The following is a 19,268-nucleotide window of genomic DNA, read 5'->3' as shown; positions in this document are numbered from 1 at the left end:
GGGTGAGTACACACTTGACAGAGGTATTTAGAGACCATGCATCTACCCTCAAAGATTCTTTAAAATGTGCAGGTATGATCAAAGCCACTCCTAAAAAAATTCATGTCCTTAATAGCTAGCTAAGCTAATGTACTCATGTATTTTTATAATCACTTGGAGGAGCACTTGAGGTTAATCATGAAGGCCTAGATATTGGAATTCAAGTGGATGGGAGCAGATGAAATAAAAATCATTACTTTAAAAAGACAAGATGAGTCATGCCATAAATTTTTCATAAAATCATTTTACTAGACATATTATTGTATCCTGTTTGAGGCCTTTCTATTACTTGTAATTATTGCTTTATCTAAAAAAAATAAAGGTGAACTGAAGAATATAGTAAAACAGTACTCGTTGATTTTTGTCAGTGCAATATGTTTAAAGATCTTGTTATAAACAAATGTAATAAAATCTCAGTGATATATATCAAGTGAATAGTATACAAATAAGAGACATTATAAAGGTTTTATACTGAATAAAATTGTGAATTGAGAAAATTTTATGTGAAAGGGGATGTCATATCCTGATGATAAGTTTGAGGAAGAACAGGAGATGGACTCAACTTTTAAAGCAAGTATCACCATAAATGCCAATGGGTTTTAATGAGCTTTGATGAAAGGTATGATAATAATTATTGTATTTCTTTTGGAGGAAGGAGATTATTAATTGTTTACAAATAAATACTTATTAATGTTTATTGCATGGTAGGCCACATTATCAAAGTGAAAGATGTAGCAGTGAACAAGTGAGGCTAGGTTTGTGTACCCATGGGGCTTATAAACTAGTAATGAGATACATACAGGGAAGGAAATAAGAAAGGAAAAAGAAGGAAGCAAAGAGGAAAGAACTTTTTATGGATGTGGATGTGCACTAGATGATGAATTTAGTTTACGAATAGCACCTACTCTGAGAGAGATGAAAATGGGCATGGACTCTTAGGTGAAAGATTCAGTATAAAAGATGAGATAATAAAGAATGAAAGAGCCAGGGGTTTAGCTCAGTACTTCCACCACCTGTCTCACAAGAGAAAGGATCTGAGTTCAAATCTGGTACAAAAAAAAAAAAAGAAAAAAAGAAAGACTGCAAGAGGTAGCTTCTTCTCTTCTCTTAACCCTTGCTTCCAAGAACTGAAAAGGTGGAAGGGTGTAAGTTGCCCTTGATTATGTGGCTTTTGTTGTAGATCTGTTGATATATTTTTTCCCTTTGTATCCTTGAGAGCTGAGTAAATTGGTTGTATAAACACATAGCACCTGTAAACCATTTTTTGAAACTTCCAAATCCATGACAAATTGATATAGGGCATAAAATGTTTGTCTGTTGGATCACGACTCAAAAATATCACCTTGGAAGTTAATAATAGATGTCTAAAATTCTGGTATAAAGTCATGGATTAATATGAATTTTTGCAGTTTTGAGTTTGTGCAGTATATTGAGCAATGCTGGAAAAAGATAAAGAGAAACAAGAATCCATCACGATCTTGTTAATAGTTGAAATCATTGACTAACATTTACCAGAAAGGTTTTAGTTAGGCTTAGACTTGACACAGTTGCTTAAAAACTAGCTATACAGTTAAAAATTTTAAAAAAGAGTCAACCATGTTAAACAAAATTCTCAATAATTATAGTCATACATGAAAGAGAAATGAACAGTAACTACAGAGGAAGGTTGGACTGTGGGATATTTATGATCGGAGATATTGAAATATGCTTGTGTGTTCATTAAAATTGTGCAACTGGCTGAGGTCCGTGCATGTGACTGGATTAAACAGTGCTCTTGAACAGGTGAGGATGGAAGGGAGCCCATGATGATAGAGATGAGTATAGATTTAGATATGCAAAGAGATAAATACACCTGTAGTAACCACAAGGCAGTGCACAGTATGGTAGAACCTAAGAGGGCAGATTTTGTGGTGCGATGATTATTGGTTTCCTTGCCATTGTTTCTGGTTCCTCAGAGGAATAAGATGCCAAGTCATAAGTTGGGAGAAATGCAGAGAAAATGTTGTGGTTGTAGAAAAATGCAAGTAAAATATTTACCTGAAAGAGTAGGGGACTAAGTTCCACACAGAAGTCTGATAGGTTTGACATAACAGTGACTTGCTCATAGCTGTATATAGAAAGGTCAGTGTAAGGTCCTCTTTTGAGGGGATGTTTAACTAAAACGGTAACAAAAATAAAATTGGCTATGCAAATATCAAGCAAAAGTTTGTTTCAAGAAACAGAAAGATGAAAGAGCAAACAACACATCTTAAGGAAAGAATAAACTCGTGTTTAAGGCTTTGAAATAACCTCACTAGTTTTGAGTATGGGTGTGAAGGACAGGGCGCTAAAAGATGTATCGGAAGAATTAGGCAAAAGTCAAATGCAGTTAGTCTCTGTAGACTAAGACAAGGAGATTAGATTAAATAAACCATAATATTCAGTTAGCTTTTAAATGACATTCCTGCCCTTTAGGTACAATATGCTATCTAAAAACTGGACACCATAGGAAAGTAAGCACCATGAAAACCCAAGTAATAAAGTTGAATTTGATAAAGAGGTGAATCAGAAACTGTTTTGTTCTTACCTTATCAACAACTTGTTTGCCTTATGCAAAGAATGGATGAAGTCATTAAGAGACCAGTGAAAGGGTTTCCAAGTGATCAGACTGCTACATCCATCACTTACCTCCCCTATCATGTCTTTGGGCACGACATAGTAGGGAGGACCTCACCAAAGAGTTCTGACCACCAGAGTGATGTGATACATTCCTACTTAAGACAGATAGGACAGGCTATCAGATAAAAAGATAAGTGACAAGTATACAAATGTTGAAATGCGATACAAAATGGAAAAGGTTATGGAGCAAAGTCTCAATAGAGTAATGAATCCCAAATTAAAACAGACACCAGGGAAAAAATTCCATAAATATGTTCTTAGATATTCTACTTTTTTAAAGTAGTTAAAATATCATGACCCACACAAAACTCTGCTGTATTAAATTCTTCTTTCCTTTACAACAGATTCTGGTGGAAGGAAGAGACAATTATCCAAAAGAAAAGAAAGAAAAACAGTCGAAGAAAAGAAAAATTGTTTTTCTTTTCTCTGGTGTAATCCTAATAATCTGAACTATGGGCCAGGTGCCTTAAATCATATGATAGTTTGAAGTGTTTTTGTATTTCACAGGTCTGATACTTTAACGGCAGAGTACAAGGCTATGCATTAATATATAAATGTGACTAGAAAAATGTATGGATGAGCTTAAGAGAACAGTAAGAGGAAAATCTAAAAGATTTTGCATGACAGTGGTGTAACAGTAGAGAGATGCTTCCTTCTTGACTCCCTTTTTGAGTCCAGCTCATTTAATAAGTGAGTCATGAGTGTTTGGACAGGAGACTTTCTTGAAGGTTTGGAGCCAGAGAGTGATATTTTCTAATTAACAGATGGAACAGATCACTTCGCTGGCTGTGTGGGAAACAGTTTTTAGGACAGGAAGACGGACGAAAGGGGGACAGGTTATGAAGCTATGACAGTAGTACAGAGAAGAGACTGACAGTAGCTTGGGCTCAAATGGTTATTAGTGGAGATGGAGAGAAAGAGACTGTTCTGTGATGCGCTTTCTAGGTCTGTTCAGTAGGATTAGATGATGTGAGAGTGAGGCCTGCACAGGAATGAAGAGTCATTTCCACATTTTATCCTGAAACAAATGAGCACTAGAACTTATGGAGGTATAGAAGATTGATCAAGGAGCAGAGCACAGTAGAAAAATCAACGTCGTCATCATATGAAATTGAGTCATTACCGAGGCACCCACTTGGAGATGAGCTCAGTGTCACCGGCGGTAAGTTCTAGAGTTGGGTTGCAGAGCAGGTGTGGGTGTGTAGATTTTGCAAACAGATTTTTAAACCATTACTTTAAATCAAATCATCCAGGAAGAATGAACATGACAAAGGAAAGAGAAAAATAATACACTTTGCCCTTTGGAGCTGAAACAGAGGAGAGGCGCAAAAAGGAAATTAAGGAGACCCAGAGTTTAAGGAAGCAGAAAGACAAAAAAAGTATTGGGTCTCCAAGCTAAGCATCAAGGACTGAGCCAATATCAGTCTCTGATCCTGGAGAAAACTCAATAAAGAAAATAAAGCATTTTTTTCCCATTATTGTCATTTACAACCTTAGCAATTATGCTGAGTGTATTGATTGAAAAGGAAAGCAGGATTTAGGGAGTTGATATAAACAAATCTACATGCTCTCTGGATGTATCAAGAAGTGAATGAGAGACAAACAACAAAAAAAGAACCCAAAGATATATGATGAGGAGCCATTACAGATTTTAAAAATATATTAAACATTCAAAAACATAATTGAGTTCTAATGAGGACAATTCAATGCAAATGAATGATTCTATAACAGAGAGCAACATTTTAAAAAGCTATACTGTTGAGAATTCAGCAAGATATCTACTATTTTTATTATTTTCTTAACAAACTACTTCAGGCAATGAAGCTCTTTCCTTTCTCACAGAGAAACGGATTCTTGGAGGCACGAATTATCTTCAGAGTTCACTTGACAAAGTCATAATGGTCACTATTACCTTTTCTGAATAACAATGCTAGAGCTAACCTGACATTATTTTTCCACATTATTGCTTGATTAGAAAACTCCCAATAACCTAGTATACAGGATTGACTTGACACGCTATACCTGAGATCATATCTGCTATCTCTTTATTTGCTTTACAGATTTCATGACAGCTTTTTACTGAAGAAATACCCCCTCCCCTTGAAGTGAGCAGTAAGAAAGATAATAGGAGTTTGTATTATGTCCTCCTGTTTAAGTATAAATGTCTCCTTCAATAAGCATGTATTTTAAAAAACGAATGTGTCATTTTTATCATGCTTGCCATGGATTAAAAAAAAGAATTTCCACTTGATGGAAAGAATAAGTTCCTTAAGGCCATCATTAATGCCATTGAGCAGACAGAGTTTAGGAACTCAGGTCTAGCTGAAAGAAAACCGATTAGCCCACAGGCCAAGATTACAGTGTACATTTCCAGTGATCAATTTCTCTCAACTACAGCATGTCTTGCAATAGTTAAAGAAAAGATCTTGCCCACATAGACTCAGTGTTTCACAATATGAAGGCAAGAGCTTGGCAGGAGGATTATTCCTTAACAGAATGGCTTCAGGAAAATCTAATTGACTGTACTCTTGGCTTCATTACAGTGATTCACAAAGTGGCTTATTCCACAATAACCCATAATTATATCCATAATTCCCTCTAAGGCAGACATTTTTTTAATTCCCAATCCAATCGCTTTAAGGCACTAAAGAAATGAAGTACTTAAAACACAAGAGAAAACCCTTTAGTAGTAAAAAAGAAGAAGTTTTAGTTTTCTGAGCCACTCACAGTGCACATGTGCATGTACACGTGTGTGCACAAATTCTCAGGCGAATTTCTATATTTCTATCTTATTGCTCAATTGTAAAGAAGCCAAAGAAAGCATTATGAAAATGTGCATCCTCATGGAATACAATACTTTACAAGGTCATAGTTTGCCAGAAGAAATGAGTGTATTTTTTCCTAACATCTAAAAAGTTTGGACTCAAACAGAATTTTGTAAGAAATGCAAATGGGTATCTCCCATATAATAAAGGTGTGATTTATATCGATGAGGGAATCAATTAACTTCTCATTACTGTGCACACTAGGAAATTTCCATTTTGCACCCTGAATGACATTCAGTGTTCAGAATATTGAGATAATGCTAACGATATGATACCTTGTTTAGTCTATAATGCATCTGCTGTGATACCTATTTTGTTGACCATTAAGTGTAAGTTGAAAATCATATTTTTTTCTTCTCTCCTTCCTTCACATTCTTTTCCCATTACTCTGCTAAACTCAAGCCAGCTGAGAGATTTCAGTTAGTACAGGGGTTTTCAAATGCAATATTCACAGGACTCCAGTTATCCTGTACTTACTGGGTTCTCCTAATTATTAAAACATTTCCAATAGGATTACACTTCTGCATTCTTTCCGGAAATTCTAGAAAGAAGAGTCTGTGTTTTACACTTTTCCCATCTTCTAGAAGCCACCTACATTCTTTACCTTAGAAAACCTTTCTCTCTCTTTACTTCAGCCATGTAAAATTTTCAAATCTTTTTACTTCTGGTTTCTTTTTCATTTTTTGGTTGTTTTTTTTGGTTCTGGGGATCAAACTTGGGACCTTGAGCTTGCCAGGTAGGCAGCAGCACCACTGAGCTAAATCCCCAGCTCCAATCTTTTTATTTCTGTCCTTGTTTCTGACTCCTTTCTATTCAGGAGGTTCTTGTGATTATATCATTAAGTCCCACTGAGAAAATTTCCATTTCAATGTCTCTTATTTAATTCCATCTGCAAAGTACTTTTGCCATATCAAGTTATATACTCACGGACGCCAAGAATGAGTGTGTGGAACCTTTGAAGGACCATCGTCATCAAGGTTCAACATCCCACATTTTCCTCATTGCAAGGCAGTAACATAGGTTTTTGATAATCTGAATTAAGCATTACAAACAGTTATACAATTTTATGTCTATTGAATCATTGATAACACCACTCATGAGAGTAGCGTGTTAGCTTTTATTTTAATGAAATCACAACTCTGTTGTTTTCAGAACTAGGACTTTCAGGGGGGTTCTCAGTTTTGAACCTTGCTGTGGTCTTAAGGAAGTGATTTCGGCATTCCCTTTCGGTGGAAAATGTCTGTATTATTGACTTAATGCACAGTGTCCACCCCTGCCATGTAAATGACCCACCTGCCAGAAGTACTATTACAGGAAACTAGATCATCCACATAAAAGCTTTTCTTTTTTTCTTTTTTTTCTGAGAGTTAAAAAAAAAAAAAAGATATTCACAATGGAAGAATCATCTACCTAGCAACATTAGCCAACACTGCAATTAAGACATTAATCCGGGGATTTTCTTGCATATTTCACACTGAGCAGGATTAGATATTATAAGAAAAAAAATGAATGCAATTAAAAAGATTTAAATAGGAAATTGACTGTCATTATCTTAGCCAGTGGCATTAACATCTTATATAAAGAACTGAAATGATAATTTACCGAGTGAGTGTTAAAAATGTGTGGAGATGTTTTAAGGAGAGAATTATTTTTATCTGGAATGATGATTTTCTCAACTGAAACAAGGTGCACAATGCACTAATGAACTCCCTCAATGCCTCTATTCATGGACCTACAAATTGCTCAGGTTTGTCAGAGTTAAATTTGAATTTTAAGTTTCCTGTTAATGCTGAGTCTGTAAAGGAGGAATGCTAAGAATACTATTAAAGCTCATCTTTGCTTCATTAAACTTGACTTCAATGCCCACTGATATCCTATATTTCTTCAAGGACAAGCGTCTTGAATTGAATATTTAAATTTGAGAAAATGTTACAAATGAAAATGAAGCTTTTAATGCTAGCAAAATGTACTCCCTTCCTCCCTTCCTAATACTACTTGTTCTGGGGCATTCCTTTTTTTGTTGTTGTTGTTTTGTTTTCTTTTGCTTTGTAAGTTCTCTATCGCTAAGCTACATCCTCAGTCTGGTATCCACAGTCATTAAGGAATCCTCGCCGTCAGTCACTTAGAGTTTCTCGCATACATATGTATGTATTATAACTAGGAGTAAATGTAAGTAAATCACACCAGGACAGCAGTGCTTATTAATGCCACTGAAATATTGTGGTTTGGGGAATTTATGAGCTTTAACTAAAGTTGCCATTTTTGTAGATCAAATACGTGGTAATTTCCTAAAGTTCACTCAATAATGTGTGCTCACTTTAGCATAAGAATTAGGTCATGTAATTAAGAGCCAATGTGGTTTTATGTAAAAGGCGGCTGTGAGGTAAATTAATGTTCCACATAATTTAAATATCACACTAAGACAGTGACAATGAAGGGAGAGATTGGAGGCTTGGCGTGCGTTCAATTTTATTATTACTCCAATTTGATCATATATAACTTCACGTGCATTAAACTAATGGACCCACTGATGTAAAATCGTCTAGTAAGTCACGAAGCCTGGTGTGGTTCAGTGTTAGGCATTTGAGATACTGTATGTGCTGGAACACTGAAAGAGTGATTTTCTTCTAGGAGGAGAGAAAAGTCATTGATTGCCCTTGGCCAGAAGCTGTGCTAGACCCTTTGTATTAAACTTTTCATCTAATCGTCAATACCTCTGTGATATCTTTTCCTGACTTTTCAGGAAAGGTAAAGTAAAGCACAATAAATTTCCTGAAGAGACACAGCTGATAAATAGCAAACCTGGGACTTGAATTCACATATCGCAGAATTCAGAGCCCGTTCCTTTTGCCGTTCCTGAATTGAATCAAAGTCAAATCAATAAGAACAAAATATAATGATATAGAGAAGGCCAGTGACCTCTACCATGCGGGGTGGGGGGACAGGAGAGTAAGTGAATTTAAAAAAAAAATTTCTGTCAAGATATGGGAAGTGGATTTGCATTGCTGCCAATTTGTCAGACCAGGGAGAGCATTTGCATCAGTTGGGTGCTGTAAGCATGTTTTCCCCATAATCAGAGCCTTAAAATTCCCCCAACTGTAAAATTACTATAAATGAGAGCTCAGTGACCCGTGAAATATCATGTGAAAGTGAAAGTTAGTTATGAACTGGAAAGCATAAGCACCAAGAATTGCCCTTATAATCCTCCACCTGTACTCATTTAGAATGTAATCAGCTCACATACTCAAGAAGCATCTTCTCAAATTTTTCACACACATGACTATTATCTTTGAAGGGCAAGAGAACCAAGGAATGAAAGGTAAGAACCAAGATTAATCAGCTCACATACTCAAGAAGCATCTTCTCAAATTTTTCACACACATGACTATTATCTTTGAAGGGCAAGAGAACCAAGGAATGAAAGGTATGAGAACCAAGAGCTGTCATGTAAAGGTACAAGATCCCAATGATGAATGTAACTGTACTGTATACCTAAAATGTACCAATAAACTCAATGAGGAAAAAAAGGGGTAAGTTTCATCTTGAGAGTTATTGTTGCAGCTTCATTCATAAACTCCTCAAGATGACAAAAAGAAAATAAAAGATTGTAAAGAGTAACACATTTCTAACTTTATAAAATAATTCCAAATCACCCATTATTCTTTGGGATAATCATTAGCACTAAGATTTTTTTAAAAATCAACTTAATTTTAAAAAATACAAACTAGGATGAAAACTAAAATATTTTGTAGATATGTGCTATCAAATACATTTACATTGGACATTTTTATTTTCTAATAAAATAAGTTCATATTATAAATAAAATATGAATCTATGCTTAATGTTATAATTTTCAGCTTATTATTGATAAACCTAGATAACTAAATCCCTATAAAAATTTGCTTATTAACTAAAGCGTTTTATGTCATTTCAACTACTCTGAGTGTGACAAACATGAAGACATGGTTCTAATAAATTGTTTATTATTCAGAAGGTAGTAAATATCTGAAACTATAAGAATAACTCAGAGTTACATGTTTAACACTACCTCTTATATTTCATCATTTTCAACCTGTCAAAAATGTACTGGCTGTTTTGAATTGGTGTGAATCTTTGTAAACTTTATCATATTTTAGTTACTTATATTTTCTGGTCTTGTTAGCGTCTTGTTAATTCGTTCACCAAGGCTCTAACCATAAAACCTTTCAACTACAAGTGTGCCCCTATTATCAAGTATCAATGTGTTTCTTTATTATATTCCTCGTCACCTTTTACCTTTTTTGTAACTATTTCTGAATGTCTTTTCTTAAAAATTGCAAAAGTGCTTCAATCCAAGAATATTTTCTCTTGCATATCATACCTGTGATTTCAACAGTTGAATGCTTTTTATACATTAAATATTTTTTTTTGTGTTGTTGTAGCTGGCATACACCTGAAACCTTTAGTACAGCAATGGCATGATCCATGTAATATATATTTATTTCTAACCAAAATCCTCTTTTATAAAAATGTATATCGCTTTCCAAAAATATGAAAATCCTAAGCTCCCTTCACCCATAAAGTGATTCAATTTAGGGAAGCAGTGATTTTCAATTTTAGTGGATTGGAGCTTAGACTTTAATCGACAATGTAAAGATCTGAATTTGAAAATTCTCCAAAGAATTTAAATATTTTAATCAGGAGTAACTAGCCACAACTCAGCTTAGATCTGCAGAATCAATGAATTCAAATAGAATACTGGTATTTTCAAAATCCGCCACACTGTTCACAATATTCCCATTCATAGGCGACAGATTTTTCATATCTATCTCTGTGATATGGTTCTGAAAATGACTGAAGAAGCTGAAAAATTTTAATATGCAGATTAGTCATTCCAGTCATCCCTTCGATTAACTGTATGGAATAAAGCTATTTCTAAACAAGAAAGCATTTTTTAAAATGAATCCAATGCATGCTTTCTTACTTGGCTGCTGGAAGATTCCTAACCAAAATGTCAATCTATGAGTAAATAAATAGCAAAACCAAAACTATAGAGGGCCCAAGGATCACAGCATGTTATTCAGGGAAGGCATCAAAGGAGACTTCAGTATGGTTGTAAAAGTAAAGTTAAGGCTTATAATGGGGCAGCACAGATCCAAAGCAAACATTCCAAACAAAGGGACTGTGGCCTCCGAACAAGGATGATTCACAAAAATAAAAGGGCTCTAGGGTAGATGAGATAAGAATTAATTTCAGTTGAGGAAAACAAAAAGTTATGTTCCAATTACAACTGCACTCCATAGGAGTCAACAAAGATCTTGTACACAGTCACATGTGATAGTCAAACTCAAGAATGCAGAAGCTAATTGAGAATTCTACTTGTAGTGAAGTCGGAGGCTGAACAATGTCTATATGTTTTATTGTGTTGATTTTTATTTATTTTATTAATGCCTGTACAAATTTTAAATGTTCCATATGGTATTGATATAGGTATAGTTCTGTATGTTTTTCTGTGTGTGACCCACTACTCATGGACTGAGAGGCAGTCACCCCCCCAAAAAACCCTAGAAAATAACCCTTTCCTTAAAGTGTAATGTAAATAAAAAGCTATAAAATGTTATTTATATTTTTAAAAGATGGAACTAATAAACAGATCTGAAGATGATTACCTCTGAACATAGGAAAGTAGATTGCTATTTTGTTTGAGTATTTTGTGATTTAAAAAAATGTTTAAGCACCTGTAGAGTGGTTTTCCTGAGAAATTTCTGTGAGCCTGAGTTTAAAAGCACAATATTCCTGAGAATTATGGTTGTTCAAGGTGCTCAAAACTGGTGACCTCTTTAAATCAATTTCCCTGGTTGTATTTTTTTGATAATTGGATTTAAGTTCCTATGTAGGAGGAATTTAAACTCTAGTAGTACATGAGGGCAGCTTGTAGCTATAAAATCTCAGGAATGATTATCATTACACAACAAGTGCCCAAACTGGAAAATGTTTTGAACATCTCCCTTTAAAGAATGGATTATTTTTAGTTTAGTACTGAGATTATAGACTTTCAAAGTTCTTTACGTGGGTGATCACTCTGACTTTCCGTCTTATACAAACATGAGTTCCTTTCTTCGCTGCAACCATTAAAACTCAAATTCTTAAGGCAGATGCCCTCAGGGTAGCCAGAGTTTAATACCTTCTTGATAAACTGGATTTGTTTTTCTGGCTTATTCTTGTCCTCTGAGGAGTTGGCTTACTTTCTTTATGTAGCAATGTATTTTAAAAGGATGTTTCACACATTTCATCTAGCATTTAAAACACTTTTATAACAGCTCTTTTGAGAGATAATTCACACATCATTTAGGATTTTAAATTGTTTTATTGAAGAAATATTTATAAGACACTTAATTTCGCATATTAAATAGGGAATTTTTGAATATTTTCTTCTATTTTCTTTTCTTTTTCCAGTAATTTGTCAGATATAAAAATGCCTATATTGGTTCTCTAAATGCTTGTTTTTTCACTTTTTTACTTTTTCATCAAACTTACTCTTTGGCTTTCAATTTCACAGTACTTTTTTCCTGGTCTCATAATTTTTATTTTAAGAACTCTTTCTGCTTTTGAGAAAGTTTCTTTCTTCACCATTCTGTTTGTCTTATACACATTATCTTCTGATATTTCTAAGGAAGTTAAATTATGAAAATTTTAAGTTATTGAGCTTGCTTTATTCTTGGATAGAGAAACTTTAGAATATCTACAGGTATGTATTCGGCATCCACAGACTATGGCAGAGCAATCTTACCGGTTCCTTCAGGAAACTTTTAATTCCTTTACCTGAATTTACTGTCCTGTTTAGTTTCTCAACAGAGGAATCTTCCACGCTCTTGCCCAGAGGCACAGATCTGGTTGAGAGCTTCGGGATTAGTAGGAGGAGTCCACAAGTCTATTATTTATTATGCACGCAGACATTTATCTAATTTGTTTTTCAATAAGAAACCTTACCCACTGCGCTGTTTGGGGCCTGAGTGCAAAGTCTCCTCAAAGTCTCTTTTGCAGTTTCTCTGAAGTCTAAACCTGCGTTTTCCTTTTCATGTGTGAGACAATGTTAGTTAGTTGCTATGTGAAATGGGACGGCATCTCAAATGCTTACCTTGGTCTGTTTTTCAGTTCCACCTGTGCTTGCCTTCTGAGCCTAGACTTCTGATCAATGCGGACAGGAAAACCAGATCATCTGCTGTTGCTGGCTTCCCTCTTTGCCACACTTAGGTTTACTCATTCACAGCTTAAAGTCAGCAAACACTTCCCTAGTCTCTTTCATCCTCCAAATTCAGCCTGATACCTCTCAGACAGTGCTGTCTTTCCTCACATCCTTTTCGTTGTGAAATTATGACTTTCGCTATTCGTGAAGAACTCTTTTAGCACCTTTTTGAGTAGAAATAGGAATCAAATATTTAATCAATCTACCATGTTTGACTACAAGTACACGAACTAATTTTTGTTTTCCTACTAGTTAAGTCTATCTATGTAAGACCCATATACATAGTTATATTTCTTTGCCTGATTTTAAGCTTATTGTTTAAGTTTCCCTCTAGACCGTAGGAATCTCAACAAACAACCACCTCCCTGTTGGTCTTTTCTTCTTTCCTGCTCACCCCCATGTATTACGTAATACTATCATTCTGGAGTTTTCTTAGAGATTGTTACCATTTGTATACTTTGGTGATTGAATGGGAGAAGGGCAGAAGTTTACTGCAAAAGTGAAAGGGATAAACATTTTGCTGCATTACTAACTTGTTTTTCCTTGCAATGACTCATAATATCCTCCTGGATTTATTTCTCTCTGAGTATTCTTTTCATGAGTGCCTAAAAGAAGTTTTGTTTTTTTTTTTTTTTTTTTTTTTTTTTTGTACCTTTATAAATGAGGCTCTTTACCTGAGTCTTGTATTTAAATGATATCCTGGGACTAGACATAAATTTGAAAGTTTTAAAAAATTTGAATCTTTTAAAATGTTATCATGCTTTACTATTCTCCTCTTCTGCAACAAAGATGTTGCTGAGAAATCTAAATTAACGTGATGCTTACTGCTAAATATACTTTCTTGGGACCTGTTATGGCTTATGTCCAGATGTCCCCCCAAAGCCTCGTACAGTCACAGGCGGCTTTCTTAGAGGCTTTCTTGTAGGGCTTTTTCCATGGGGCTTTCTCAGAGGTAGCTGGATCTAGAGTGTGTGATGCAAAGATTGATGGATGGTGCAATGCTAGGATCAAGGGCACCAGAATTAATGGCGTGAGTGCTACCTGCCCCAGGTAACCTGGATAAGGCAGAAGGGATAGAAAGAGCCATGGTGGTCCCTTGTTCTTTTGGTACTTTCTGCCCACCATGAGCCGTTTCTTCTCCGTGATGCCCCTCTGCCATGACACCCTGCCTTGGAGCCTGCTGACCATGGATTGAAACCTCTACAAAATGTGAGCTAAATAAACCTTTCCTCCTTTAACTTTGGGTGTTGGGTATTTTGTCTCAGCAACAAGAAAAGGAACTAAGACAGGAGCTTTATTGTGTCTTTGATTTTGATATTTATAAGTGTTTGAATTATAGTTTGGTTTATTCAGTATTAGATTTAAGATTCAAAGTTTATGTATTTCCTTAACATGAGAAAATCTTAAATACATGTTTCTTGCTCTCCAAGTGTTTACTATTACCTACCTCTCTGGGTGTTCACAATTGTACTTTAAAACCCCATCCATTTTTTTACACTTTTTAAAAATCTAACACTTTCCACTCTTTGATTTCCTCCTAATGCCTTCTGCATAATTTCCTCAACTAATTTTTTCATTCTCCAATTCATTTTCCTATTGAACTGTACTGTTAAATAGCTCATCCACTGACTTACTGAAAAAATTTTGTGTGCGATATTTAAACATAATTATTTTAATGACTTCTTTTTCGGTTTTGCCTTTCCATGAAACTTTGTATGCTTTTGAATGCACTTATTATGCAGATTTTAAAACTTACTGTCTGAGTTCCATTCATTTTACTTAATCTTACATAATTTTAAGGAGGACAAATCAGGCCTTCGTTCAGCCTCTGGTGTTAGGAAGAGGCTAAACTTCTCCCTTTTCTACTCCTTTCTGCAGAGTGCTGCTTCCTCGGGTAACTTTTGATAAATTTTCTTTGTTCTATTCCAATAGTTGTCATTCCGGATCTTAATAACAAAAGCTTTAGATTGGTTTACAGATAACATGGGAGCATTCAGTCTTAGCACTCTGCCAGATACTAGGTTGCCAGTGTTCACCTCTGGAACTGGCAATCATTTCTAGGGTCATAAAGGGGACTGAGCAAAGGAAGAAAAGCAAAGCATTCTCTCCTCACCTCTGGCTTTTCCTGTAAATCCAATTCTCTTCATTCTTTTGTCACAATGTAATCAGCCATTTTTCCCTCCCACAAATTTATTGTCTGTTTAATTTTTTTGGGGGGATAGCAGAAATTGAACTCAGGACTTGTGAGACAGGCACGGGGCCACTGACCTAAATCCACAGGCTTCGTCCATTTAATTTTTGTGTTAGGTTGCGGAATCTGCTAAACTCACTACATTTCTACAATATCTGTAGTATAATATTCAGAGAAAGACTCAGCAACAGTCTATGCTAGGTGATTATCTGTCCATGATAAAAATGTAAATTAACATCACAATAACTGTCAAAATTATTATTTGAGATAAAATGTGCTATAGAATTAAGAGCTGGAAAGATGTAGGATTAGCGTAAGAGTGCATTTACTTCCAATAAAACTGTAGATCAGCTATGGAAAGAATAGATGGAGGTAAAAGCCAGTATCTCATTTAAAGTACCGTTTAAAGATATTTTCAGGAATTCTCTTGGAAAAACTCAAATTATGTTAGATTAAATTGATAATTTATAAGCCAAAAATAAAAATCTAAGTAGAAACTCACACGTTTCATAAAGATGGCAATAAGAATAAGAGCTGTGAGAATTTGCTTAGAATTTCTATTTAATTTTTTGTGCCAGTGCCAAAAATGTAAAAGCTATACAAGTTACTGCAGTTATTATTTATTTATTGGCTCCCTACATGGTTGGCATTGCTTTTGGGACTTACCTGAGTTGATTCTGTGAACTGTTTTTAACATAGATCGCTTGTAGAGGTAGCCCTTGCATATTAGACCTTCAAGTGTTTAGTGTCCATCATTGTCGAGAGTAAAGGTGTAATCACACATGCATTCAATCAGAGAATCAAGGCATCTCCATCAGAATTCACTTGGTAGTTCCACCCTCAGATTCTCTCCTGCCATGATCCAAAAAATTCACTGGTTTCCTGAAAGAAAAACATGCCACGATGCTTTGCCTGCACCTCGATGGTTCCTCTGGGAAGAGGTAGTATTTCCCACTAGGATCCTTTATTTTGAGCAGTTTTCCATCTGAGCCACGTTTGTTTTCATACTTTTCCTTTTCAATAAAAGCAAGGATGCTCACTTCCATTTCAGCAGAGCACATAGTGAAATAGAATAAATGGGCTTTGAACTGGTCATGCAGCTGCCTGTTTTCACTTAGCTAAGTAAGTGCACAGGAACATTTCAGGGAGTTCATATCTAGGAGAAGTTTTGGACACATTACTGGTTCTGCCCATTAAGAAACTTTATTTCCCAAGCTCAGGACATTTTGATACCTTCTTACCTGACTTGGCTAATAGTATTAATCATCCCTCCTGTCTCCTCTTCTTATCTGTACACAACATATACACCTCTCACTAAAACAGAATAAAAAATTTTGACCAACTCGAAACCTCCACAGTTTTTTGGTTTCCTTCCTCAATGTCTTGCTAGCTGTTCCTCCTATCTCCCATTTCTTGTTGGTGCTTATCTCTTACGATCTATGTCCAAAAAGAAGCACACTTGAGAGATTAAACAAAAATAGGTGTGATATATTTTAACTGCATACTAACATACAATTTAACCTCCCTGCAACTTAAACTAAAGTCGACAAAATTTCAACACATTCAATGAAAATAGGGGAGGGAAAGCGGGAGAGTAGGAGGGGTAAGGGAAAGGAATAAATATGAGCAAAGTAAAAAATGGAAACAAAGTCTTTGTAAATAGAGAGGGGAGGCGGGGCTGAAGAGAGGGCAGGGGAATGGGGAAAAAATAAGAACCAAGCTATAGCATGTAAAGGTACAGATTCCCAATGATGAATATTATCATACTGTACATCTAAAATGTACCAATAAATTTAATGAATAAAACAAAATTTAAACTTCGTGAATCCAAAAGAAATTTACCTATGCTTATCTTGTTTTTAAGGCAGGATCTCACAGTATCTGCTCATCTTAAAAACAAAAGAGATTGCTTTGTGAAAACCACTTCTAAAGCGGTTCTATGTAGTCCCTTGGATTTTCAACTTGGAGGGCATCAGTTCCAGGAAATAACCATTTTTGTTTCTGTCTCTAAATGTTTCTGAATCCAATTGGTTTTGCTTCAAACACAAATTCTTACGAGCAGACCTCATGAAAGGTGAAACTTTAAGAAATCATTATAAAACTGACTTCCACAGTAAATGTGAAAAAAAGGAACTAATTAGGCTTTAATCTTTATTTTTTCTCATAGTTATCATTAGCGTCCATAGATTAAAATTATTTTTCCTTCTTTAATGTCCTATTGTGGAATGACCCACATTATTTTACTAGTATCTCTTATGACCCTTGTGAATGCATAAGACTAATTTATTACCAGTAGATATTATATTTATGCATTAATAAACTATGATCCTTAGGCAATTAATTTTAAATTTTACTCTGATATATGGTTACTTCACATTAGCACTGCAACCTAATTTCACTGAGTCCCACTTCTGCATTTGGGTTAGACCCAAAGACTGAAGAAGTTAATATATGCGTACACCCATGAACTGTGTCTAATACTAAGGGGAAATATACAAAACAAAACAAAATGTGTTATTGCTATCATTATTAGTATTTTAAGATCTGGTATGTTCTACTTCTGTGAAAATTGTTTTGACTAAGATGTATGAGAAACTGTTTTCTTTGGTTCTGGATTTTAGTTGTTGGTTTCATTCTTTTGTCTTTGCTAACTGCTGTACCACTGACTATGTTCCTAGTGCAAGGGTCTAAAAATATTTAAAGTTTCTGTGTCAGAACACAATTATTTTTTTTACTTTTTTATTGAGTTTATTGGTACAATCTAGGTATACAGTACAGTTACATTCATTACTGGGATCTTGTACCTTCACATGACAGGTCTTGGTTCTCATTTTTCCCCTTGTCCCTGTCCTCCCTTCACCCCCTCCTCCCCTCCCCACTTACAAACACTTTACTTCCATTTTTTCATTTTCTCATATTTTTTCTTTACCCTTAGTCCCTTTCGCCTACCTTCCCACTTTCCCTACACCTTTTGCCCTTTTCTTCCTATTTCACACTATTAATTATTCCATTAAAATCTTGTGTACTATTATAGTTTTTCACACCAGAGTAACTATTTGGTATTTACACATGTGTGACTTATTTATTTCACTTAGGTACAGTATATCCTCAATATGTATCCATCTTCCTATGAATGACTCTAATTTCTGATTCTTTATGGCTGAGTAGTATTCCATTTTATACAAAAACCACATCTTCTTTATCCAGTTTCCAACTGATGGGCAAATGGGCTGTTTCCAAGTTTTAGCTATTACAAACTGTGCAGCTATAAACATTTATGTGCATATAAAATTGTGGTATGATTCTTTAATTCTTTTGGAAAGATACCCAGCAGAGGGATGGCTGGGTCAAATGTACCTTCTACTCCCAGTTCTTTGAGGCATCTCCATATTGATTTCCATAGTGGTTGCACCAGTCTGCACTCCCACCAACAATGGAGAAGGATTCCTTTCTCCCCACAACCCTGCCAACATTTGATATTGGTTGATTTCTTGACAGCAGCCATTCTTTGTGGGTTGAGGGGGAATCTCAGTGTTGTTTTCATCTGCATCTCTCGAATGACCAGTGATGTGGAGCATTTTTTCATATATTTACTTGCTGCTTTTACTTCTTTGCCTAAGAAATGTCTGTTCATTTCAGATGCCCATTTTTGAAGCGGGCCTTTATATTTGGGGGGCTGGTTTTTTTTAGTTCTTTATATATTCTAGATAGTAGGCCTTTGTCTGAGGAGCAGCTGGTAAAAATTTTTTCCCACATTGTACGTTGTCTCTTAGTTCTGTTGATGGTTTCTGATGCAGTGCAGAAGCTTTTTAAACTCAGATATTGATTCTTTGCACTAGTTCCTATGCTACTGAAGGGTTTGTTCATAAAGTCTTTTCCTATGCCAATGTCTTCAAGAGTTCTGCCTAACTTATATTCCAGCAAATTTAGTGTCTCTTTTTTAATATTTGGATCATTAATCTATTTGGATTTTAATTCAGTGCATGGTGAAAGATAAGGGTCTAGTTTTTATCTTTGGCAGGTTGAAATCCAGTTTTTCCAACACCATATACTAAAGAGGCTATCTTTCCTCCAGTGAGGATGGTTGGCTCCTTTGTCAAAGATAAGGTAGCTGAGTACATCTGGGGTTGTTTCTGTATCTTCCAATCTATTCCACTGATCCTCAGGCCTGTTTCTTTGCCAGTACTGTGCTGTTTTTATCACAGTGGCTTTGTAGTAGAGTTTCAAATTGGGAATTGTTCTAACCACTGCCATGTCTGTGTTGCCTAGGATGGCTTTTGCTATTCTAGTTCTCTTATGGTTCCAAATGAATTTTTGGATTCTTTTTCTA

Source organism: Fukomys damarensis, unplaced genomic scaffold, assembly GCF_012274545.1.
Source record: "Fukomys damarensis isolate Sample0158 unplaced genomic scaffold, DMR_v1.0_HiC HiC_scaffold_5, whole genome shotgun sequence".
NCBI classification, from domain to species: domain Eukaryota; kingdom Metazoa; phylum Chordata; class Mammalia; order Rodentia; family Bathyergidae; genus Fukomys; species Fukomys damarensis.
This window is presented reverse-complemented; position numbering follows the sequence as displayed.